The 26,076-nt window shown below is 40.7% G+C and overlaps 1 protein-coding gene across 1 annotated transcript in view; it reads right to left on the bottom strand.

Moving 5' to 3' along the window:
• Positions 1 to 3,170: 3,170 nt before the first annotated feature.
• The window catches only part of LOC110503758 (t-SNARE domain-containing protein 1-like), a 118,569-nt gene continuing 95,663 nt past the window's right edge, over positions 3,171 to 26,076 (bottom strand). Inside the window, exon 12 of the mRNA XM_036970577.1 lies at positions 3,171 to 5,009. The gene's annotated coding sequence lies outside the window, so the exon portion shown is untranslated. The remainder of the gene's footprint in view (positions 5,010 to 26,076) is intronic.

The raw sequence follows: 26,076 nt of genomic DNA, 5'->3' as shown, positions 1-26,076 counted from the left end.
TTTAGACTTACAGTTGAAGTCAGAAGTTTACATACACCTTAGCAAATACATTCAAACTCAGTTTCTCACAATTCCTGACATTTCATCCTAGCAAAAAAATCCCTGCCTTAGGTCAGTTAGGATCACCACTTTATTTTAAGAATGTGAACTGTCAGAATAATAGTAGAGAGAATGATTTATTTCAGCTTTTATTTCTTTCATCACATTTCTAGTGGGTCAGAAGTTTACATACACTCAATTAGTATTTGGTAGCATTGCCTTTAAAACTTCTTAGGGCTGATATCCCGTTAACGGGAGGATATGACAACAGCCAGTGAAATGCAGGGCGCTTCAAAACAACAGAAATCTCATAATTAAAATTCCTCAAATTCCTCAAACATACATCTTATACTGTTTTAAAGGTAATCTTGTGGTTAATCCCACCACAGTGTCCGATTTCAAATAGGCTTTACAGCAAAAGCACCACAAACGATTATGTTAGGTCATCACCAAATCACAGAAAAATTCAGCCATTTTTCCAGCCAAAGAGAGTCACAAAAAGCAGAAATAGAGATAAAATTAGTCACTAACCTTTGATGATCTTCATCAGATGACACTCATAGGACTTCATGTTACACAATACATGTATGTTTTGTTTGATGAAGTTCATATTTATATAAAGAAATCTCACGTTACATTGGCGCGTTACGTTCACTAGTTCCAAAAACATCCGGTGATATTGTATAGAGCCACATCATTTTACAGAAATACTCATTATAAATGTCGATAAATACAATTGTTAGACATGGAAATATAGTTATACCTCTCCTTAATGCAAACGCTGTGTCAGATTTCAAAACAACTTTACCTGAAAGCATACCATGCAATAATCTTAGACAGGGCTCAGAAAATAAATACAATTATCCGCCATGTTGGAGTCAACATTATAAATATTCCTTACCTTTGGCAATCTTCATCAGAATGCACTCCCAGGAATCCTAGTTACACAATAAATGCTTGATTTGTTCGATAATGTCCATTATTTATGTCCAAGTAGCTACTTTTGTTAGCGAGTTTAGTACACAAATCCAAACGCTCGTGCTGGTCCATCCAAACGTCGGACAAAAACTTCAAAAAGTTATTACAGGTAGAAGAAACTTGTCAAACTAAGTATAGAATCAATCTTTAGGATGTTGTTATCATACATTTTCAATAAAGTTCCAACCGGAGAATTCCTATGTCTGTAGAGAAGCCATGGAACGCAGGTCGCTATCATGTGAAATGCGCATGACCAGGACCTGGCTCTCTGCCAGACCACTGGCTCAAAGAGCTCCCCTCCGGCTCCACAACACAGTAGAAGCCTCATTCAAGTTTATAAAGATGGTTGACATCTATTGGAAGCCCTAGGAAGTGCAAATGTATCCATTTCCCACTGTGTATTCAATAGGGGCTGGGTTGAATATCGACCAACCTCAGATTTTCCACTTCCTGTTTGGATTTCTTCTCAGGTTTTTGCCTGCCATATGAGTTCTGTTATACTCACAGACATCATTCAAACAGTGCCAGAAACTTCAGAGTGTTTTCTATCCAATACTGATAATAATATGCATATATTAGCACCTGGGACTGAGGAGCAGGCTGTTGACTCTGGGCACCTCTGGGCACCTTTCATCCAAGCTACTCAATACTGCCCCTGCAGCCATAAGAAGTTGTTTAACTTGGGTCAAACGTTTTGGGTAGCCTTCCACAAGCTTCCCACAATAAGTTGGGTGAATTTTGGCCCATTCCTCCTGACAGAGCTGGTGTAACTGAGTTGGGTTTGTAGGCCTCCTTGCTCGCACACACTTTTTCAGTCCTGCCAATACATTTTTTTATAGGATTGAGGTCAGGGCTTTGTGATGGAAACTCCAATACCTTCACTTTGTTGTCCTTAAGCCATTTTGCCACAACTTTGGAATTATGCTTGGGGTCATTGTCCATTTGGAAGACCCATTTGCAACCAAGCAGTAACTTCCTGACTGATGTCTTGAGATTTTGCTTCAATATATCCACATCATTTTCCTGACTCATGATGCCATCTATTTTGTGAAGTGCACCAGTCCCTCCTGCAGCAAAGCACCCCCACAACATGATGCAGCCACCCCCGTGCTTCACGGTTGGGATGGTGTTCTTCGGCTTTACAAGCCTCCCCTTTTTCCTCCAAACATAATGATGGTCATTATGGCCAAACAGTTCTATTTCTGTTTCATCAGACCAGAGGACATTTCTCCAAAAAGTACGATATTTGTCCCTATGTGCAGTTGCAAACCGTAGTCTGTCTTTTTCATGGCAGTTTTGGAGCAGTGGCTTCTTCCTTGCTGATTGGCCTTTCAGGTTGTGTCGATATAGGACTTGTTTAACTGTGGATATAGATACTTTTGTACCTGTTTCCTCCAGTATCTTCACAAGGTCCTTTCTGATGTTTTGGGATTGATTTGCACTTCACACCAAAGTACGTTCATCTCTAGGAGACAGAACGCGTCTCCTTCCTGAGCGATATGACGGCTGCGTGGTCCCATGGTGTTTATACTTGCGTACTATTGTTTGTACAGATGAACGTGGTACCTTCAGGTGTTTGGAAATTACTCCCAAAGATGAACCAGACTTGTGGAGGTCTACAATTTATTTTCTGAGGTCTTGGCTGATTTCTTTTGATTTTCCCATGATGTCAAGCAAAGAGGAAGGCCTTGAAATATATCCACAGGTACACCTCCATTTGACTCAAATTATGTCAATTAGCCTATCAGAAGCTTCTAAAGCCATGACATCTTTTTCTGGAATCTTCCAAGCTGTTTAAAGGCACAGTCAACTTAGTGGATGTAAACTTCTGACCCACTGGAATTGTGATACAGTGAATTATAAGTGAAATAATCTGTCTGTAAACTATTGTTGGAAATTAATGGTGTCATGCACAAAGTAGACTGTAGTTTGTTAACAATAAATTTGTGGAGCTGTTGAAAAACGAGTTTTAATAACTCCAACCTAAGTATATGTAAACTTCTGACTTCAACTGTACGTACCAAAGTTAGCATGTTTAAGAGGAAATATTGAACCACTAACATACTGTAGATCTCAATCATTGGTAATCTGTACAGCAGGCAAAACACAACAGTACTGCTATTTTGAAAGAGTAAAACATTCTCATATTCACTTCTGATATCTAGGAGATTTTATTTATCAAAAAGACACAATGTAAGTACATTTTACAACGGTAAAATAAAGAGCTGAAGAGTAATAGGTGCTACAAATTCCTTTCTGAACATCAACGTTCTCATAACGTTACCATTGTGAATAATCATATTTTGCGACGTTGAGAATTTTTACAAGCAGTGAAGGAACGTATCACATCAATGAAGCACAACTTAATTCAAACAGAAAACGTTCACAAGTATCCACAGCTATCATTCATCTTCTCATCGCCCACACCACAATTCTAGAAACTTTAAGCTTTTGTCAGGGATATGAGAAGCTACAGTAAGTTACATCACCTTAAATATATGCATAGATTTGAATAGTGATGCCAGACCTTGAAGATAGGTTCCTAGTAGAGACTGCTGAGGGGAGGACGGCTCATAATAATGGCTGGAACGGAGTATGGAATAGCATCAAACACATGGAAACCATGTTTTGATGTTTTTAATACCATTCCAAGATTCCGCTCCAGCCATTGCCACGAGTCCTTCCTCCCCAATTAGAGTGCCACCAAAGTTCTGTGATAGATTCACAAACATTTTGGTGCTTTTGGTTCATTTTGTTCCTTTTCTCTGCAAGGTACAAATTAAAAAACCCAAATGAATATCTGGGCACACTGACTCAGTAAGACTAAGAGAAAATAACAATAATAAAACACTTCAGATTTGTGTATGCATGCGATGAGTTAAGAGCTAGAGCCCACTGATGCCGGTGGATTGTGAGGGAAGAGTAATAATAAAAGATGCATGACGTCGGAAGCAGAAAAGGCTAGGAGCTGACACTGAAGCTGCACACTGAAGAGTCTTACCCATCTTTTCAGAGAACTCAGTGATAACACACACATACAGCCCACGGGAGAAGTCAGAGAGATGATAATCACCCCTCTGAGAGATTAATTAAGTCTATTAGTATCTCTAAATAAGCCTTCCTGGAAAATATGTAACAGGATGAGACATTTGGAGGGAATGGAGGGAAAGTGGTTGACTCTACTGCCTATTGATTGGCCAGAGGGTGAGTGCTTCAGGCGATCAACAAACCTGTAATTTATGTCACATGTTCCACTCTTTACACTCAGATCATGGCAGATAGATATGTTTGTGTGCAAGTGTGTCTGTGTTTGCATGAGCGAGAGAGAGAGACAGAGGATAGCAAGAGTAAAATGATAGTAAAATAGGACTGAAAAAAGCTGTAAATCATATTTTAAAGTACTCTTTTTATCACACCATTTGATACATTTGTCTAATGATCATTTATGTATTTATATAATCATAAGTACTACACAACATTTTAATATCATACTTCGTAGATACAGTAGCATCAGGTAAATATGATCCAGTGCTTAAAAAACAAAAACAAGTAAACAAACACAGAGGAAATCAGGGTAAAGTAAGTGGATGCATCAATACCTCTCTTCCATGATTGGCTGGTTGGCTGCCACAGCTACCATAGTTAGGTACAGTATAAAAGAACCACAGTAGACTAGTATGCCATTCATTTAAAGATGATAATATAAGTACCAGCTATCCCCCCGCCCCCCGCCCCCTGCCTGACACACAAACACACACACACACACACACACACACACACACACACACACACACACACACACACACACACACACACACACACACCTGCGTACACCAAATATCTAACTACATAACTAAGGAGAGACAGCCATGACGAAGTAGAGGTGTTGGTGTGGGGCAGCCCCTCCTGTCTGAGACTGCTGGTAAAGGTCAGGGGTCAGGTGGTCAGGTGGGGCAGAAGCAGAGAGGTCACAGCACTATGACTGCAGCTACCTGGGAAACACAAGCACACCAGACAACATGCATCAATCATTAACCAGCGCTATATAGGCAAGATAACGATGGGATGACAACCACTAAATGTAGGCTACTCACAAAGCTAAGCTTTCTAAACCAAGTCTAAGCCAATACCACAGGTGTAATATTCATGTACATATACCTTTACCTTTACATCCACTACTAACTGCCTTAGGCTTATATTATTTCCACTTTTATTTTATGAATTATTAATTGGTAAGGAACTAATTTGTACTTTTTATTATGGAAGTGACACAAGGTCGTGGGTAGTATTTTATGATTGGTGGTCAGTGTATGAGTTCTAATTACGTCTGGGCCAGAGTTCAACCAGCTGGAGATCCAAATGGTTCATTAATTAGCAGCCCCCTGTGACGGGCATAAACTAGAACCACAAAAGGCCACAGTGCATCACTTTTATCTCAAATTATACTCAGGGGTTGGCCAACTCATCTGTTAATTACAGCATGTAGCTAAGATGATCTAAGGGTTATGCAGAACACAATATGAAAATAAAATATACAGTGTTGTACTTTAGATGTTTATGTTATGTGTCTAACTATACAATGGCAGAGTTCCTGCAATCCTTTCTGAGAGACTGATGGCCATTGGCTGAGACTGCCCGTGGCCAGGCATGCCTGTTTGGGTAAGAGTCTAGAAGAGAAAAGACCCATACAACTGAAGTTGGAAAAAAAATACACACCACTGTGGTGTTTTATTTTTCATTCAACTTTCATTCATGTAGGTCTATCTAATTCGGACATTACCTACATTTTGTCAAGATAGATCCTAGTGTAAGAAAGGCAAGCAAGTGCAACCAGCAGCTTTACAATATTCCAAGTTCCTGCGACACACAAAACAAGGAAATTGAAAATGGAAAACTCAGACCTGCTTGTATATCATTATGCTCTTTGGTAAAGCATTTCTTTTTAGGGCAATATCAGTAGAAATGTTACAAATATGGAGGTTCAGGACCAGTGGAAGCTCCTCAGAGGAGGAAGGGGAGGACCTTCCTACTCAATGAATATATATATATTTTTTAATTGTGAAACGTTTAAAAAAAAATGTATTTTTGAAATAAAACTTTACTAAATACAGTATATTCACGTCACCAAATTATTGATGAAAAAACACTGTTTTGCAATGAAGGTCTACAGTAGCCTCAACAGCACTCTCTGCGGTAGCACCACGGTGTAGCAGAAGGACAGATAGTTTCCGTTCTCCTCTGGGTACATTGACTTCAATATAAAACCTAGGCGGCTCATGGTTCTAACCCCCTTCCATAGCCTTACACTGTAATTATGACAACTTCAGAGCTTTTGCAGCATCAACTGACATGATGTCCACCCAATCAAAGGATCAGAGAATGAATCTAGTACTGAATGCACAAGCTACAGCTAGCTGGTACTGCAGTGCATAACATGTGATGAGTATTTTAACAGCTTTGAACAAATTCATTTCTTTAAAATTGAAGGAGAAGCGAGAGAGAGCTAGCTATATTTCCTTGTATTCTTTTCACTTTCACTTACTTAGCTAGGGAATGCAGCTAGCTAGTTTAGCCTACTCAAACACCCGGCTCAAACAGAGAGGGATGCCATGTTAGCTAGCTGGCTATGACTATCCAACACTGGAACTCTTCCAAGTCAAGATACGCTTTAGGTTTTATTAATTTATTGCCACCAGGGCCCGCCAGTGTAATTGCTCAACTGCTTTCTGTACACTGTATGATTGTAGCGGGTTTACTAGCGAGTTACTTCTAGCTATGTTGACTATGATGATAGCTAATATGATGTCAATATGGTGGGGTGGGGGGAGTATACAGGAATATAATGGATACAAAAAAGTTAAATAAAATAAATTATGCAAACAATTAACTTGATAGAACCCACAATCTATCTGCACCCTGCCCTACCATCCATACCCTGATTGGAGTAAACTAACGGACAACAATACTTCTACTGCTACTTATACTGCTCACATGTATGGTACATGTAAGTTAAATAATTATACAAATATTCTTCATTTCCTCTTTCTGCAAGTGCTGGATTTTCAACCAACCGACCATTCATTCTGATCTTAGAGAGGTGGAGGGGGGAGAGGAGGAAAGAGTATGAAGTTTGACAGGGGGATGAAGATGACTACGCTGCAGACCTCTGTCTATGAAAAGACCCCAGGCTTCCGTCAGATTGGTGATTTTATACCCATCTGAACGATGTCCTGATCCAGACAGGTTGGAATGATGCCAGGAAGGAGGGGGAAGAGAAGAGAGAGAGGCACAGATGAACTGATGGAATGAGAGAACAAAACGTTTTTGGGGAGAAATAGAGGAATAAAAATGGGGAGAATTGTGGATAAAAATGGGGAGTATTGTGGATAAAATGAATGGGACAGAGTAGAGAACACAAATACAAAGAGAGAGCGTAATTGAGAATGAGAGTGAGCAAAAGAGAAAGTGAACGAGAGAAAGAGAAACAGAGAGAGTGATGATCAAGAGAGAAAACGGAAGGAAGAGAAAAGGAGAGAGAGCGAGGTAGAGAGTAACGGTAGGGAGATATGGTGCTTTGAAAAGATCAGAGGGCATGAGGCTACCCCGTCTCCCTGGCACACACACAGAGAGGGAGAGAGAGCTCTGCCAGTATCACCCACTTCAAAGCTCTGTCTCTGTGCCACCACAACGGAGACCCCCTTCTCCTTCCGGAAGAGTCTGGGAGACACACACATGCATCTACGCGCGCGCGCACACACACACACACACACACACACACACACACACACACACACACACACACACACACACACACACACACACACACACACACACACACACACACACTGCAGAAGATTCATCTGTATCTTGGGTAAAGCAAGGGGGCGCTGGAAAGCTGTTTGAACATAACTCCACCTTGTCATTGAAAGACGTGGGCGGAAAGGAGGGAGGAAAGGAGGGAGGAAAGGAGGAAGGTTAGGAGTGAGGGAATGAAAGCCAATAAACACAGACAGTCCCCAAGATGAATGCTCAAGTGACAAGCTGAGGGAAAAAGCAATGCAGCAGTTTAGACATCTGGTAATGTGCCTCAGTAGATCCATTTCCTGCAATCAAACAATATAAAAACTCCAGACAGACAGTCTAATGAGAAAAAGAAAGGAGATAAACTGAATTAAAAAAATATATTGGTGAAAGTGTCAAGTTACTGTACTGTACTGTAGATAACATAGACAAGTCAGACAACAGACCAGTGGAAGCTGCTGTCACATTAAATCACGTTTGATACCTTAATCCATTCCACCCATTACAATGATCCAGCTTCCCTTCACTTGCCTGCACCGAAAAAGACATGTCAAATATCCTTTGTACTGAGTGAGTTGGTAGAGATGTTTACTATCGCCCAGCCAGAGTGAAGGAAGATTTAGAAGTCAAACTGAAATTCAGGGTGGATGGGATCAATGTGAGCAGCTGGGGAGGGGTTGTGTTTTGAAGGCCCCTGTTCTGTCCGTCACGGCTCATTTCCAGCAGAGCCAGTATCCAGATGCATGGAGCTGATAGGCCGTATCAATTACAACCCAAACTGGCTCCATGGCACAGCTATCACAGCTATCGATTGTCAGTCACAGGCTGGATGAATGGCGTAGACTCTGAGCCAACAGGTTGACAGGGTGGTGTGTGTGTGATTGTGGGGGGAAAGAGGGAAGAGGAGAAGCAGATATTTCGCATGACAGCCTAGTTTGACTACTCACATTCAAGTGAGTGGTGAGTACTCAAGTGTCTCACAGTCTCTCTATCTTAACACATTTGATGGCTACACCGTTGTGTACAACAGTATATCCAATATGAACCTAGCTCACCCATTGTGCTGTAATCAGACCTACAGTCTGTCCACTCAAATACACTGGTGAACACAATGACATAGTGGATGGATTTATGCTGCCTCTTTAACCCTCCATGTGAGGTCCCTCCATACCTAAGCTGCTACCCACCATCCATCCTTCCCTCTATCCCTCGATTGACTCTCTCCAAAATGGCATCTGTCTGTGTGAGGAGCTCTGTGTTGATCAGGCTGGTGTAATGACAGCCTAAGCTGTTCGTTGGAAGGTCTCACACATGAAGGCACTGGCCAATCAGCTTTAGGTAATCTCAGCTCTTCTTCCTGGAGAATGCTGGCTATACTGAGCAGGCTTGGTTTGAGCAGCTGGGGATGTGTGTGTGTGTGTGTGTGTGTGTGTGTGTGTGTGTGTGTGTGTGTGTGTGTGTGTGTGTGTGTGTGTGTGTGTGTGTGTGTGTGTGTGTGCGTGCGTGCGTGCGTGCGTGCGTGCGTGCGTGCGTGCGTGCGTGCGTGCGTGCGTGTGTGTGTGTGTGTGTTTTGATGTGGAGGGTCTATATGTCTATATGTTTGGGGTGTATAATTCTGAAATTATAAGATTTACAGTAAATGGAGAGTAATTAAAACATGTATTTGAAAGCTGTGTTAATCATTTTGACCATAGCTACTAGTTTGTGAAGTGTGTTACTGCTAGTCTCAGATCACCTGTGTCACATAGTGATGTGTTTTCTCATGGAAAGAGAAACGACAGTGACAGTCCCTCACCCACAGAGTCACAGTAATCCCCTGCAGCAAAGTTTGGAGTAAGCTGACCGCATGGAAAAAGATAAACAAGGATTGTCATTCTTCACCCCGTAATGGAAAATTGCACAGCACTTTCTCTCCTCAGCATTAAGTCGCTAATAGTTTTTTTTTTAAATCCATACAATCTAATTTACTGCAATCATTTCTACACACAAAATATACTTTCTAATTCTTTGCACATTGTTTTCTTTCTTCCATTTTATTTAGCTATTTCCCTCTTACTTTAGGGAAGATATCAGAAGCAGAAATAGGTTGAGCAACAAGGCCTGAATCCACAATATCAAAACAATCTGAATTGGAATTTTTTCCTAAACCACAAACGGAATACTTTTATTTAAATTGACTCCTATCATTTAACAAAATACAGTCATTTTCTCAATAATAAAAAACTGCAAAGTCTCCCAAACATCTGAAGTTAACAAAAAGAAAGTACTACACAACATTTTGTTGACAGTCAGAGTGAAACATTCTGAAAGCAAAAAGAAAACGTTTTCTTCCCTTCCCTCGTAGAGCAGAGGATAGATTGAGGACGTCAGTGACGAATGTCTTGCATTAACTTTGTTGTTTATTTTCCCCCGGAAGCAGTGAAATAACCCTATTAAATCAAGTAGTCACTCGACCATTAATCTCAATGCAGCTGACTAGTCCCTCAAAGCTAAATGGGGTTTAGAATTTGCATGAGGCGAGTTTACCCACAAAGCCTTGCCTAAGAGGATTGCAGTTCAGACAGAGAGCTTATTGTCACACTTGTTCATGGACACAGATTAACGGTAGTAGACCACAAAAGGACTGCACTAACTTCATGGCAAGGCGCACAAGTTCCCCCTCACTGCATTGCTAGTGAAGAGATCTCTCTTTCAGTAGCCGAAATACAGCAAATTACAATGCAGCAGTTACTTCTGTGACATCTATGGATTAATAGCTACTCTGTACTCTTCATTTCCTTTCATTTCACATGAGTACTTACTGCACGGTGATTTGCCTTTTTGACTTTAGTTTCAAAATCAGGTGTTTATGGACACCAGACAGGCCTGAAAATACAGTATTTTGGGTAACTCAGATTGTTCTGGCATTTCTCACATAGAAACTTAATTGGGAGGAATGATGGTGAATATGCTTTTTATATTTGTATCACAAGCCATTTTGGGGAGAATCATGATGAAAGTGGCCATTTTAGGTCCATTTTAGCCCTATACATTCCTCTTGTCAGCAGCCTGATCACTATAAATAAACTTTGATTTAAAGCATTTGAAAAGGTTGTGAGAACGTCGATATATGCCTTCCTCAGCAAACACAAAAAAAAAGAAAAATGATTGCCCAGCACTGGGCAATAACAGACGGAGTACTCAGCCTTTGCCACCTTCTATAGGAATTTAACGACTGCATAGGGCTATGTTTTGGATGACTGGCTCGTTGTTATCTTTTATTTAGTTTTAAGCCTTCCCCAAACCATAGCTCTAACCTTAACCACTCGAAATGAATGCCTAAACTGTTCGTCTTTGAGTTGTTTCTGTTTTAACCCTGTAACTACACAGGATGAACTCTGTAAACACGCAGAATTAATGTGTAAAAAATAGACGTTCATTCACAATACGTCGGATTCCTGAAAGGAAAATGTGAGATATTGTTGCTGGTAAGACCCTATGATCTGTGCCCGCACATGATACAGACAATATATTGGTGTCATTATACACCTTGTACAGTGCCTTCAGAAAGTATTCACACCCCTTTTCCACATTTTGTTGCGTTACAGCCTGAATTTAAAATGTATTAAATTTAGATTTTGTGTCACTGGCTTACATTCAACACTCCATAATGTCAAAGTGGAATTACGTTTTTAGAAATGTTTACAAATTAATCAAAAACGAAAAGCTGAAAATGTATGTCTTGTATCCTTCCTGTTTGGCCCTGTCCGGGGGTGTCCTCGGATGGGGCCACAGTGTCTCCTGACCCCTCCTGTCTCAGCCTCCAGTATTTATGCTGCAGTAGTTTATGTGTCGGGGGGCTAGGGTCAGTTTGTTATATCTGGAGTACTTCTCCTGTCCTATTCGGTGTCCTGTGTGAATTTAAGTGTGCTCTCTCTAATTCTCTCTTTCTCTCTTTCTCTCTCTCGGAGGACCTGAGCCCTAGGACCATGCCTCAGGACTACCTGACATGATGACTCCTTGCTGTCCCCAGTCTACCTGGCCGTGCTGCTGCTCCAGTTTCAACTGTTCTGCCTTATTATTATTCGACCATGCTGGTCATTTATGAACATTTGAACATCTTGGCCATGTTCTGTTATAATCTCCACCCGGCTGATTTAAAAGTCAATAAGTATTCTACCCCTTTGTTATGGCAAATCAAAATAAGTTCAGGAGTAAAAATGTGCATAACAAGTCACATAATAACTTGTCTGGTTTCACTCTGTGTGCAATAGCAGTGTTCTTGATACTCCCCATCCTGGACCCGGGAGCGTAATCATTGACTGACACTTATTAGCATAACGCAACGGACATAAATATTACTAGAAAATATTCCTATTCATGAAAATCACAAGTGAAATATATTGAGACACAGCTTAGCATTTTGTTAATCACCCTGTCATCTAAGATTTTCAAAATATGCTTTACAGCCAAAGCAAGACAAGCATTTGTGTAAGTTTATCGATAGCCTAGCATAGCATTATGTCCAGCTAGCAGCAGGTAACTTGGTCACGGAAATCAGAAAAGCAATCAAATTAAATTGTTTACCTTTGATGAGCTTCAGATGTTTTCACTCTCGAGACTCCCAGTTAGATAGCCAATGTTCCTTTTTTCCCTAAATATTATTTTTGTAGGTGAAATAGCTCCATTTGTTCTTCACGTTTGGCTGAGAAATCGACCGGAAATTGCAGTCACGAAAAATCAGAAAAATATTCAAATTAACTCCATAATATCGACAGAAACATGGCAAATGTTGTTTATAATCAATCCTCAAGGTATTTTTCAAATATCTATTTGATAATATATCCACCGGGACAATTGATTTTTCTGTTGGACCGATTGGAAAAATTGCTACTTCTATATTTTACGCAAGAATCACTCTGAGAGCCATCAGGTCACCACTTACACAATGTAGCCGCTTACGGATATTCTTCAACATAAATGCGTAAAACTACGTCACAATGCTGTAGACACCTTGGGGAATACGTAGAAAAAGTAATCTGGTTGATAGCCCATTCACTGCTCAATAGGGACGCATTGGAACGCAGAGCTTTCAAAACACGAGGCACTTCCGGATTGGATTTTTCTCAGGCTTTCGCCTGCAATATCAGTTCTGTTATACCCACAGACAATATTTTTACAGTTTTGGAAACTTTAGAGCGCTTTGTATCCTAAGCTATACGCATATTCTAGCATCTTGTCCTAACAAAATCTCCCGTTTACTTTGGGTACGTTATTTTTCCAAAAATGAAAATACTGCCCCCTAGTCACAACAGTTAACAATAACATTTGAATGACTCCATCATCTCTGTAGCCCACACATACAATTATTTGTAAGGTCCCTCCACAAAGACCAGAGAGGTTTTTATAATGCCTCACAAAGAAAGGCACCTACTGGTAGATGGGTAAAAAAAAAGAGACATTAAATATCCCTTGGAGCATGTTATTAATCAAGTCACTACAAAGATACAGGCATCCTTACTAACTCAGTTGCCGGATAGGAAGAAAACCTCTCAGGGGTTTCACCATGAGGACAATGGTGACTTTAAAACAGTTTTAGAGTTTGTTTTATTATTTTTTTTAAAGGGGTGGATCAACTTTAATATTGTGGATAGAATGTTGCTTCCATCAATGTAATTGTCTGCATCATTTCCAATCCCCCATATATTTTCTTCAACACACAGTTGAAGTCGGAAGTTTACATACACCTTAGCAAATACATTTAAACTCAGTTTTTCACAATTACTGACATTTAATCCAAGTAAAAATTCCCTGTCTTAGGTCAGTTAGGATCACCACTTTATTTTAAGAATGTGAAATGTCAGAATAGTAGAGAGAGAATAATTTATTTCAGCTTTTATTTCATTCATCACATTCCCAGTGGGTTAGAAGTTTACATACACTCAATTAGTATTTGGTAGCATTGCCATTAAATTGCTTAACTTGGGTCAAACTTTTCGTGTAGCCTTCCACAAGCTTCCCACAATAAATTGCGTGAATTTTGGCCCATTCCTCCAGACAGAGCTGGTGTAACTGAGTCAGGTTTGTAGGCCTCCTTGCTTGCACACGCTTTTTCAATTCTGCCCACAAATGTTCTATAGGGTTGAGGTCAAGGCTTTGTGATGGCCACTCCAAAACCTTGACTTTGTTGTCCTTAAGCCATTTTGCCACATCTTTGGAAGTATGTTTGGGGTCATTGTCCATTTGGAAGACCCATTTGCGACCTAGATTTAAATTCCTGACTGATGTCTTGAGATTTTGCTTCAATATATCCAGGTAATTTTCCTGCCTCGTGATGCCATCTATTTTGTGAAGTGCACCAGTCCCTCCTGCAGCAAAGCACCCCCACAACATGATGCTGCCACCCCCTGTGCTTCACGATTGGGGTGGTGTTCTTCAGCTTGCAAGCATCCCCCTTTTTCCTCCAAACATAACGATGGTCATTATGGCCAAACAGTTCTATTTTTGTTTCATCAGACCAGAGGACATTTCTTCAAAAAGTATGATCTTTGTCCCCATGTGCAGTTGCAAACCGTAGTCTGGCTTTTTTTATTGCGGTATTGGAGCAGTGGCTCCTTCCTTGCTGAGCAGGTCTACAATTTTTTTTCTGAGGTCTTGGCTGATTTCTTTTGATTTTCCCATGATGTCAAGCAAAAAGGCACTGAATTTGAAGGTAGGCCTTGAAATACATCCACAGATACACCTCCAATTGACTCAAATTATGTCAATTAGCCTATCAGAAGCTTCTAAAGACATTACATAATTTTCTGGAATTTTCCAAGCTGTTTAAAGGCAGTCAACTTAGTGTATGTAAACTTCTGACCCACTGTAATTGTGATACAGTGAATTATAAGTGAAATATTCTGTCTGTAAACAATTGTTAGAAAAAGTACTTGTGTCATGCACAAAGTAGATGTCCTAACCGACTTGCCAGAACTATAGTTTGTTAACAAGAAATTTGTGCAGTGGTTGAAAAACGAGTTTTAATGACTCCAACGTAAGTATATGTAAACTTACCACTTCAACTGTACATTTCTTATTGGCATTTTATAAACACATTTCCTGCTATTGTACTACACTTTATATGACTGGAGACATATTTTTTATTATGCTAAAAAATTACTGGGTAGCCTACTCTGCTGAGACTGACAAACAGATCTATAAAAACTACATTGCCTTGATCCATATAGTTGGCCTACGAAAGGGGATACACAAATACAAATGACGTCCGTCTAACCTGGAGAAGGAAATTATTGTCCAAAAATGAACAAAAGTGGCACTGACCCAATGATACAGACAGTGAATTTGCACACTCAACCTGAGATATGGCCGATGATCTCCACTGGTGCCAATAAGATAGGCTACTTACTGTTCGCTCAATTAAGTTGAGCATTTTGATAACTAAAAGACAAATTGGAGTCTTTTCATTGTCATCTCTTTACAATAGACATTTGCTTTCCAAAATGTTTTTTTTAAGATTATATTTTTTATATTGCGATATACCTAGCTAAGGGTCGGTCTCTCTGCTTTCACTGACAGTCGCAACTGAACAATCATCTATTTGGTATTTGCCGCTCGCGCTGCCCAAATTGTGGGCCCTTCCGACTGTAGACTATGGCATTTAAAACAAATATTTGTTTAAGAAGCGAATGATCTTCTGTGGCTAATCATGCTTTCTGGTGTAGTAGCCTATTTTGAATTATTTAATTTATTTCTGTATAAAGAGGAGTAGGCTAATTAGGCTATATCATTTTGGCAATTTAATTCAATATACTTTAGGGAAAGCTTCCCTTAGCCTTATGGATGGTTTTAATGCGGCATAAACACAACCAGTCATTATGTTTTCATCTGATTGTCAAACAATCACTTACAAAAAGCTCCTGTAGGCTACCCGCGCACGTTCATCCGCTCAGAAAACAATCCCAGCATCCAAACCCCAACAGCACACTGTTCACCCACATTTTCATGAATTGAAAGTGACATCAGTTACAAAACACCTATGTGAATTGTATAGACATTCGGTCGAGTGTCATTAGGCTTACACTTGTAGCCTGAATTGATGCCTCCACTGTTGTTGTCTCTGCTTCTCATCTCCACCTTGGCCATGTGTCTCAGCCACTCATCTACGCCTTGTCCATGTGTCTCAGCCACTCATCTACGCCTTGTCCATGTGTCTCAGCCACTCATCTACGCCTTGTCCATGTGTCTCAGCCACTCATCTACGCCTTGGCAAAATGTAAGTGTTCTCATCGAACAACAACACAGTTTGGAGCATATACCACCCAGTTTCAAGTCAATTTGCTCATTTATAACACGACTGACCTGCAGTAATGTTAAAAAATGTGTAATAGTCTATATTTTTTTGGCATATTGTGCTAACTGTGATAGGCTCACGTTTTACTATTACAGCGTTCCCCCACTATTTATTTCGCTGGGCCATAGTACCGGACCGTACCAGCTTACTTTCACCCCTGATTATAATTGTTTAAAGCAATATGACAATTTATATTTTTTTCAAATTCAAGTGTTCTTTTGAGATTGAATACACATGGAATAAATGAATGTGAGATGTTTATTTCAGAATCTATACATATTCCATATTTTAGAGTACAGGAGGTATGTATAATTCTAAAAAGGGCCTAAAATTGTCACTTTCATCATGATTTTCTCCCCAACATGTTTTGTTACAAATGTAAAAAGCATATCAATCTTCCTTCCTCCCTATGACGTTTCTACGTGGGAATTGCCAGAACAATCAGAGATACCAAAAATATTTCTGGGCCTTCCGGGTGTGGAATTGCCCACATGTAAAACCTTTTTTTCTGTTCAATGTTTTGTTTGAAAACTGTAGGTTCATGTGTCATCTTTTCTATCGGAGGGTGTCATTAAGTAATACTTTTCCACCTGTCTGAATATAAGGGTTCTATCAGCGATTGGGTGCAGAGTGAAAGCGGAGTCAGGCGCAGGACACAGGTATAGAGTAATCCAACCGAGTTTACTCGAAGAATAAAGCAAATTTCCAAATAGGAACATACAACACAACACAACTCTAACACAAACACAACCACTAGCGACATGAACAATCACGGACAGAACAGAGATGTATGTCAGATGGTTAAATAGGGAATGTAATGAGGGAATGTAAAACAGGTGTGTGTGTAATCAGACAAAACAAAACAAAACAGAAAAATGGATCGGTAGGGACTAGAAAGCCGGTGACGTCAACCGCCGAACACCACCCGAACAAGGAGAAGGGCCGACTTCGGCGGAAGTCGTAACAGGTTCTCTATTAATGGTAATATTCAAATTACGTAATAACTCCCCACTTCAGAGTACTTATACCATTCTCGTTGGTAAGACCTTTCACAAGTCACTATTTTATAAATATTATATAAAAAAATATATATTCAAAAAGATCTTGTCTCATCTTTGCAATGTCTAGTTGTTGCTGGATCCCTGTTCTGTGTTGTCAACTTAGCTTTTTAAATCATTTGAATAAGCCTCTTTAAGTATGAGCCTGTCTGCAGTGTTTCATTATAGTGAGGAAAGCAGCTTTGGATGCTAAATTTAACATGGATCTGCTGCATTAATTCTCTAATGTTTATCAGAAGAAAAAAGTGCTTGAAATGTGGCTTCATCCGTGTTAGAAATTCAGCAAGAAAGCTGTGTGGACACTTAAGTTATAAACAAGCTTTGACACCTCGTTTGATCCCTGAATCTCCCATATTTCAGATTATGATTATCCATATTTTTATGGTATTGAAATACACATTTCCCCTGCAGTACAGCTCAGAAATGCCTTAAAACTGTGGAAAATAATTCAATATTTTGTCAACGCAAATTCTGTATATTAAAAAGACCGACTATTGGTATTGTGAACCATCGAATACTGGAGAATACATTCAAGATGACAGTGAAAATGTGTGAATCAGCATTAAACTAAATAAAAGCTGCATTAGGAACATTCAACAAGTTGCAAAAACATATCACAGTAACACACTGTTCCCTTGAGAAAGCAAAGAGACTGTCAGTGATGTACTATTTGGACAAGGATGAGCACAAGAGATACATAAAATCACATTGGCAGCTGCACAGTTCCTCCTCTCATATCTCCACTGACTAGACTAGACTCATTTTGACTGAATTTTTTTTTATTTTTATTTCACCTTTATTTAACCAGGTAGGCTAGTTGAGAACAAGTTATCATTTGCAACTGCGACCTGGCCAAGAAAAAGCATAGCAGTGTGAACAGACAACAACACAGAGTTACACATGGAGTAAACAATAAACAATAAACAAGTCAATAACATAGTAGAAAAAAATAATCTATATACTGTACATTGTGTGCAAAAGGCATAGGCAATAAATAGGCCATAAGAGTGAATGATTACAATTTAGCAGATTAACACTGGAGTGATGAATGATCAGATGAATATGTGCAGGTAGAGATACTGGTGTGCAAAAGAGCAGAAAAGTAAATAAAATAAAAACAGTATGGGGATGAGGTAGGTAAATTGGGTGGGCTATATACCGATGGACTATGTACAGCTGCAGCGATCGGTTAGGTGCTCAGATAGCAGATGTTTAAAGTTGGTGAGGGAGATAAAAGTCACCAACTTCAGAGATTTTTGCAATTCGTTCCAGTCGCAGGCAGCAAAGAACTGGAAGGAAAGGCGGCCAAATTAGGTTTTGGCTTTAGGGATGATCAGTGAGATACACCTGCTGGAGCGCGTGTTACGGGTGGGTGTTGCCATCGTGACCAGTGAACTGAGATAAGGTGGAGCTTTACCTAGCATGGACTTGTAGATGACCTGGAGCCAGTTGATCTGGCGACGAACATGTAGCGAGGGCCAGCCGACTAGAGCATACAGGTCGCAGTGGTGGGCGGTATAAGGTGCTTTAGTAACAAAAAGGATGGCACTGTGATAAACTGCATCCAGAGTAGAGTATTGGAAGCTATTTTGTAGAGGACATCGCCGAAGTCGAGGATCGGTAGGATAGTCGATTTTACTAGGGTAAGTTTTGAGGCGTGAGTGAAGGAGGCTTTGTTGCGAAATAGAAAGCCGACTCTAGATTAGATTTTTGATTGGAGATGTTTGATATGAGTCTGGAAGGAGAGTTTGCAGACTAGCCAGACACTTAGGTACTTATAGATGTCCACATATTCTAGGTCGGAACCATCCAGGGTGGTGATGCTAGTCGGGTGTGCGGGTGCCAGCAGCGAACGGTTGAAAAGCATGCATTTGGTTTTACTAGCGTTTAAGAGCAGTTGGAGGCCACGGAAGGAGTGTTGTATGGCATTGAAGCTCGTTTGGAGGTTAGATAGCACAGTGTCCAAGGAAGGGCCAGAAGTATACAGAATGGTGTCGTCAGCGTAGAGGTGCATCAGGGAATCACCCGCAGCAAGAGCAACATCATTGATACATACAGAGAAAAGAGTCGGACCGAGAATTGAACCCTGTGAATAAGGAAGTGTGTGTGAAAACAGTGAAGATAGCTATGTCACCCACCCTCTAGCCTGTTCCTGAGGCAACAACGACAGCTAGCTAGAGGAAGTCACAGTCTGTCTGGTACTTTCATATCACAGTATTTCACTAGTGTTGTCTGGGACACGAACGGTATGGACTGGGGGTATGGGTTCTCACAGCCTCACCCAAGTCTTAAAATACATGACTTAAATCAGCTTCTTCTGACCCAAAACAGGACGACTTTACAACAATCTTTGCAACATAACCAAACATCCCCATGTATTTCTTGCACAAACTTGACCCTGATTTACAGCTATCTGGCTGTCCCTTACCTTTTGTCAGGTATAAAGACTATGGGACACATTTAGTCCAGAGTGTGTCGAGGGCTCTCTTTTTAGCTATGTGGCATACTTAGCATCTGAGGGATATTTACTGTATGTTCTGTCTAGGTGACACAATGTTTTAAGAGTCAGAGTGTCATGCCCTGATCTGTTTCACTTGTCCTTGAGATTGTCTCTACCCCCCTCCAGGTGTTGCCCATCTTCCCCATTATCCCCTGTGTATTTATATCTGTTTTTTCTGTTTGTCTGTTGCCCGTTCATCTTGTTTGTCAAGCTTACCTGCGTTCGTCCTGTCAGCTCCTGTCTTTTCCCAACCTCTCTTTTTCTCTTCCTCCTGGTTATTTACCTTTGCCTGTCCTGAGCCTGTACCTGCCCGCCTGACCACTCTGCCTGTCCCTGAGCCTGCCTGAGCCTGTCCTGACCCTGTACCTGCCCGCCTGACCACTCTGCCCATCCCTGAGCCTGCCTGCCTGCCTGAGCCTGTCCTTGCTCCACTTCTGGATTATTGTCCCCTGCCTGCCTGACCACTCTGCCCGTCCCTGACTCTGTACCTGCCCGCCTGACCACTCTGCCTGTCCCTGAGCCTGCCTGCCTGACCACTCTGCCCGTCCCTGAGCCTGCCTGCCTGACCACTCTGCCGTCCCTGAGCCTGCCTGCCTGACCACTCTGCCCGTCCCTGAGCCTGCCTACCTGACCACTCTGCCCGTCTCTGAGCCTGCCTGCCTGCCTGACCACTCTGCCCTTCCCTGAGCCTGCCTGCCTGACCACTCTGCCCGTCCCTGAGCCTGCCTGCCTGACCACTTTGCCCGTTTCTGAGCCTGCCTGCCTGACCACTCTGCCCGTCCCTGAGCCTGCCTGCCTGAGCCTGTCCCTGCTCCACTTCTGGATTATCGTCCCCTGCCTGCCTGTCGTTTGTCTGCCCCTGTGGTTACATTAAACATTGTTACTTCAACAGTCTGCACTTGGGTCTTACCTTGATTCCTGATACAGAGAGATACTGGCTTTGTTCCAATATCCACACTACTATACCAGTCAATGTGAAGAATCATTGTAGTGGCAAGTAGCTGCAAGTCAATAGACATGTTGCAAACATCTTACTGACAGTCTCTTCATAGTTAAATCAAGTGTTACCTGAGGATCAGATGTGGATGAATGCTGAGACTATACTCCTGCATTAATGAAGCGCTATTAAACTGAGCGGTCACCTTCTCCCAGCCTACCCAATGATCCACTTAAAGCTAGGGGTCCGGGCCTTGTAGGCCTCTTCAGTTTTGCCTCCCTCCAACACAAATAGCCTGAGTTTACTTTATAATTGCCTATGCCAATAACAAATGCAGCTGTTCAGCCTGACTGCATCTGGAGCAGAATGAAGGAATCAAGGAAGGGAGGACAAGTTTAAAGGCATCCTGAAGTTTAGACAGAGAGGACAGTAAATACCCAAAGGCAGATATAAAGGTGTCTTCTCTCTCCTCTCGCAAAATGGAAATAATGAATATCTGAAATTATTAATGGAAAAAATATGTTGGAGAATTAGGAAGGACTGATGTGTCTACATTTGAAATGGCACCCTTTTGGGGGACTAATTTGGGGACTAAAACAGAAATGGGGTGCAATTGGGCATGAAACCTATGTTCTCCTTTGGGTGAGGGTAGCCCATGTGGAGGGAAATGCACATGTACAAGATCTATAAGATAAATAGGGAAAACACATGTGATCAGTGTTGCTGTTTGATAGAGGGAATCTACTTCCTTACTGAAGGCTTGGGCACTGATCCCAAACCAGTAGAAAACCCCACTGAACTGTGTCCCAGTAGGGAACCTCAGATCTGTTAAGCCTACAGGTGGGGTGACCACAACCACATGCCAACCAAACAGGCACAGAACTGTATGAAGACGAATGGGCTGATAAAGACACCTCTAGGTTTGTGTGTATGTACCTGTGTGGATATGTGTGTGTCATTGTGTACATTGTAGCTCTCATCAGGAAGAAATCACTCATACATATATATATATATATATATATATATATATATATATATATATAATTACTTAAAAATCATACAATGTGATTTTCTGGATGTTTGTTTTAGATTCCGTCTCTCACAGTTGAAGTGTACCTATGATAAAAATTACAGACCTCTACATGCTTTGTAAGTAGGAAAACCTGCAAAATCGGCACTGTATCAAATACTTGTTCTCCCCACTGTATATAGTAAAAAAGGAAAAACTGTCAGGGAGAAATCACTCAAAAACAGTAAATGGACGTGAACAGATGGCTTGGCTGTGCACGTGAAAAAACTTGAAAAATGAGGAGCCGGAAGAGGACAGTGAGAATGTATCAGCTAAACTCACCGAAATAGCTGAATGTACACCAAACAACCAAAGATAAACTGTCTCAGATTATCAGTGACATTTACATGTCAGAAATGATAAGGGATTATTATCAGTGTTGGCAAATTGTAATTTAAATCAACCACTTTCAAAAGATTTGCTGATGGCACAACATACAAAGCTTTTGATCAGGATGAATAAATAAATAAACATGATCATGCTTGTAACAAATTATATTTACTGTGGATATGTAGTCTAGCTAATGCAAAACATAAAAATAAAAATAAAATCTGAATCCCTCTTACATACACTACCTTTCAAAAGTTTGGGGTCACTTAGAAATGTCCTTGTTCATGAATGAAAAGCAAATTGATCAGAAATACAGTCTAGACATTGTTTATGTTGTAAATTATATTTATTTTTAATGGAATATCTACATAGGCGTACAGAGACCCATTATCAGCAACCATCACTCCTGTGTTCCAATGGCACGTTGTGTTAGCTCATCCAAGTTTATAATTTTAAAAGGCTAATTGATCATTAGAAAAACCTTTTGCAATTGTTAGCACAGCTGGAAACTGTTGTCTGATTAAATAAGCAATAAAACTGGCCTTCTTTAGACTAGTTGAGTATCTGGAGCATCAGCATTTGTGGGTTCGATTACAGGCTCAAAATGTCCAAAGACTTTCTTACGAAACTCATCAGACTATTCTTGTTCTGAGAAATGAAGGCTATTCCATGCAAGAAATTGCCAAGAAACTGAAGATCTTGTACACTGCTGTGCACTACTCCCTTCACAGAACAGCGCAAACTGGCCCTAACCAGAATAGGAAGAGGAGTGGGAGGCCCCGGTGCACAACTGAGCAAGAAGACAAGTACATTAGTGTGTCTAGTTTGAGATACAGATATCTCGCAAGTCCTCAACTGGCAGCTTCATTAAATAGTACCCGCAAAACACCAGTCTCAACTTCAACAGTGAGACGATGACTCCGGCATGCTGGCCTTCTAGGCAGAGTTCCTCTGTCCAGTGTCTGTGTTCATCTGCTCATCTTAATCTTTTATTTTTATTGGCCAGTCTGAGATATGGCTTTTTCTTTGCAACTCTTGTTACGTTCCCCAGTTTCTGTGTTGTGGTTTTGTATGTGTGTGTTTCAGGATGGCTTCCAAGCAGCTGATTGGTTGACTACATGGCAAATTGGAGCTGACCCCGCCCTCTCGTCAGAGGACGCAGCTGTCTTCAATTACAGACTCTTTCTGAAGCAATATAAGCCAGTGTTCTGATGCTCAGAAGAGAGATGACGGTGATATCCTGTGTTGGTTGTTGTTAGGAGAGCGATGATTAGTGTGTCCTGTGTGTCAATAGGACGCAGTGGTTTGATTATTGAAATTGTTTTTGTTATTCTGTTGTTGTTCCCAGGGGGGAAGGGAGTGCTTAGGCAAGAGGCCCGCGGGCATACATATACCCGTAGTATATACACTGTCTAGGCACACTAGGTAAGACCTGGGTGAACCACCCCCTGTATTTTGGTTAGTGCACCAGGTGATGCTAGTTAGGTAAGTAGTTTGTAGGCAGGTAAGGTAGGAGAGGGGGCTTTGAAATGTCATTTCTTTGCTTTGGTTCCGTCCAGCCCCTTTTCCACAAAATTACAGTGTGATGGAATAAATTCCTAGTAAACGGCAAATTCTCTGCCTTTTGTCATCCTTACTCGCACCTACAGTCCCATACTTCTTTCACTCCACAGGGAGTTGAGTTGTAGCATGGTGTTGTGTTCCCTCTTCCTAGAGGCGTTCATAACAAGAAGGCCAGCATCCTGGAGTTGCCTCTTCACTGTTGACGTTGAGATTGGTGTTTTGCGGGTACTTTTTAATGAAGCTGCCAGCTGAGGACTTGAGGAATCTGTTTCTCAAACTAGACACTCTAATGTACTTTTTCCACATTTTGTTGTGTTACAGCCTGCATTAAAACCAATTAAATGTGTGTTTTGTGTCACTGGCCTTCACACAATACCGCATAATGTCAAAGGGGAATTATGTTTTTCGAAATGTGTACAAATTAATTAAAATGAAACATTTAAATGTCTTAAGTCAATAAGTATTCAACTCCTTTGTTATGGCAAGTCTAAATAAGTTAAAGTGCTTTAACAAGTTACATAAGTTGCATGGATTCACTCTGTGTGCAATAAAAGTGTTTAACATGATTTTTGATTGATTTTCTCATCTCTGTACCCAACACACAAATATCTGTAAGGTCCCTCAGTCAAGCAGTGCATTTCAAACAGGTTCAACCACAAAGACCAGGGAGGTTTCCAATGTCTCGCAATGAAGGGCACCTATTGGTAGATTGATAAAAGAAACAAAAATCAGACACTGAATATCCTTTTGAGCATGGTGAAGTTATTAATTACACTTTGGATGGTGTGTCAATACACACAGTCACTACAAAGATACAGCCATCCTTCCTAACTCAGTTGCCTGAGAGGAAAGAAACCCCCCCTCAGGAATTTCACCATGAGGCCAATGGTGACTTTAAAACAGTTACAGAGTTTAACGACTGTGATAGGAGAAAACTGAGGATGGATCAACAACATTGTACTCCACCATAATTTAAAAAAAGGAAGTCTCTACAGAATACAAATATTCCAAAACATTCATGCTATTTGCAACAAGGCACTAACGTAATATTGCAAAAAATGTGTCAAAGAACAACTTTTTATCCTGAAAACAAAGTGTTTTGCTTTGGGCAAATCCAATACAACACATTACTGGGTACCACTCTCCATCATTTTGAGCATAGTCTGCATTATGTTATGGGTATGCTTGTAATTGTTAAGGACTGTTTTTTTTCCAGAATGGAGCTAAGCACATGCAAAATCCTAGAGGAAAACCTGGTTTAGTCTGATTTCCACCAGACATGAATTCACCTTTCAGCAGGACAATAACCTAAACACAAGGCCAAATCTACACTGGGGTTGCTCACCAAGAAGACAGTGAATGCTCCTGATATTAGATATTTTTGTATTCATTTTCAATAACTGTAAAAATATCTAAACATGTTTTCACTTTGTCATTATGGGTTATAGTGTATAGATGTGTGAGATAAAAACATCTATTGAATCCATTTTGAATTCAGTCTGTAACACAACAAAATGTGAAATAAATACTTTTTGAAGGCACTGTATGTGTGAAGATGTGCTTTGTGTTTTGAGGGAGCTCCAGGATGTGCTTGTAATCTCTCTGATTGTGTTTGTGTAAACTGGAGATTCTCTATGATCAGACAGCACTGTGTCCCTGGCCCCCCGCTTTACTTGTTCTTCCGGTGTGTGTGTGTGTGTGCATATGTGTGTGTGTGTGTTCGTACAACGCTACCTGACTACTGATCAATGCACTGCAGTAGAGAGTCTCCCATGAGTGTCCATTCACAATATTCCCTTTTTGAAACCAGTTAAGAGGAGAGTCCCATCAAATCAACCATTCCAATATAGTGTCGTATTTGTACAGTGGTGTAATATGATGATGAAAGCCTTTTTTTTAGCAAGAATAGCAACCGTTACTAGAAAGTAATAGAATTGTCAATTTTTAGAGCAAATGTGCTAATGCGTCATTATCATACAATGTTGACTGCAAATTGTATGCACACCACACTGATTAGTGGCCCTTCACATGCAAAATGTATTGGGGGGACCTGCACCACTATGTGGTCTGTATAATATTAGATACAGTGGCTTGCGAAAGTATTCACCCTCCCTTGTCATTTTTTTGCCTTACAACCTGGAAATAAAATAGATTTTTTTGGGGGGGTTGTATCGTTTGATTTACACAACATGCCTACCACTAGCCACTGGGATTTTTGTCCATTCTTCAAGGCAATACTGCTCCAGCTCCTTCAAGTTGGATGGGTTCCGCTCGTATACAGCTATCTGTAAGTCATACCACAGATTCTCAATTGGATTGAGGTCTGGGCTTTGACTAGGCCATTCCAAGACATTTAGATGTTTGGTGGCTGACTAAATACTTTGCAAAGAAATTCATGAAAAAATCCTACAATGTGATTTTCAGACTTTTTTTTCTCATTTTGTCTGTCGTAGTTGAAGTGTACCTATG

The sequence above is a fragment of the Oncorhynchus mykiss genome, chromosome 3 (genome assembly GCF_013265735.2).
Source record: "Oncorhynchus mykiss isolate Arlee chromosome 3, USDA_OmykA_1.1, whole genome shotgun sequence".
In the NCBI taxonomy this organism is placed as follows: domain Eukaryota; kingdom Metazoa; phylum Chordata; class Actinopteri; order Salmoniformes; family Salmonidae; genus Oncorhynchus; species Oncorhynchus mykiss.
The sequence above is the reverse complement of the archived record's forward strand: the minus strand, read 5'-3'. Positions and strand labels throughout refer to the sequence as shown.